This window comes from Penaeus monodon, chromosome 20, assembly GCF_015228065.2.
Source record: "Penaeus monodon isolate SGIC_2016 chromosome 20, NSTDA_Pmon_1, whole genome shotgun sequence".
Classification (NCBI taxonomy): Eukaryota; Metazoa; Arthropoda; class Malacostraca; order Decapoda; family Penaeidae; genus Penaeus; species Penaeus monodon.
In genome coordinates this window covers 45,008,099-45,009,235 of record NC_051405.1, presented here as the reverse complement: position 1 = coordinate 45,009,235, position 1,137 = coordinate 45,008,099, and positions in this window count along the sequence as shown.

Here is a 1,137-nt window from a genome sequence, read left to right as displayed (position 1 = left end):
GAAATGTCATGAAAGGGCAAAGGATAAAATAGTTCTTCATAATGAGGGAGTAAATGCAGATAATGAAACCAATAGTTTCATATGAATGGCATTCCTGCAAGATACGAATTTTATAGCGAATGATTTACACCCTTAAATAAGTGAAAATGAAAACGCAGATCCTGAAACTTCGGTGGCTTCAGGCCAAGTCCAAAGTAAGCAACCATTGGCTTCCAGAAGATGCCCTAATTTTTGCATTGGATACCATAAGGACTCTACTGATTTAAATCAAATTGAATGTTTTTATCTTGGAGTTTACTCTTATTGTCAGGGATCATCTAAATATGCTTTATTTTGTTTTACCTTCCCGTCAATGACATAGTTTAACTTAGTCATGTATGTGTGTCTAAGAAACGTATTAGCACCAAACCTTGTTTCATTACCATTACGGCATTGCAATGCCGTGGTGTCCCCTGTGACCCGAAAACTTCCTGTGGCCTAACTCTTTCCCCTCTGGACGGAATCTTATCGAAGCTTATCACCAGCTCAGCAATCTGCCCTCGCTGTCAATACATGAAAATCATCCCCCCGCCCCACGTCACTAGTCTATGGTCGTCCGATTAGTTGTGTCGCATCGATATCATGTACTTTGTTACTGTTTCTAGGAAAGAATCGTCTCCATCTCCCTCCACCCTGAAGAGAGGGGCTGCCAGTGCCACCCTCTTTCAAGGAACACCTCTAGCAGACGAGGGTCAACCCTGGATGGAGAGACAAGGACCAAGCCTTGAGCCAGAGGGAGATGACTCGCCCCGCGAGACCAAGGCACCCAGTCTCTCTCCCGTGTTCGCTTCTTGAGCATTAGCACCCTAAGAGGAACCAGTCAGCTGATTCGAACAACTTGGACATCAAGGGGAGGAATGGCGCTGTGGTTCAAAGCCAATATCCTCAGTAAATAATTGGTGTTATTACAACAACACTTGTTTATATGCATAACTCCTTCTGGAAATAGTATCACCGCTGGAGGTTCGAAAAATAAACATGGACCCGGAAAAGATGTGCCTCACTATCTCCAACGCAAAGATTGTTAAGAAATAAATACTTAACAGAAATAATGATGATAAAAAAAAATCAATAGGGCGATTAGGAGGTGAAGGAGGA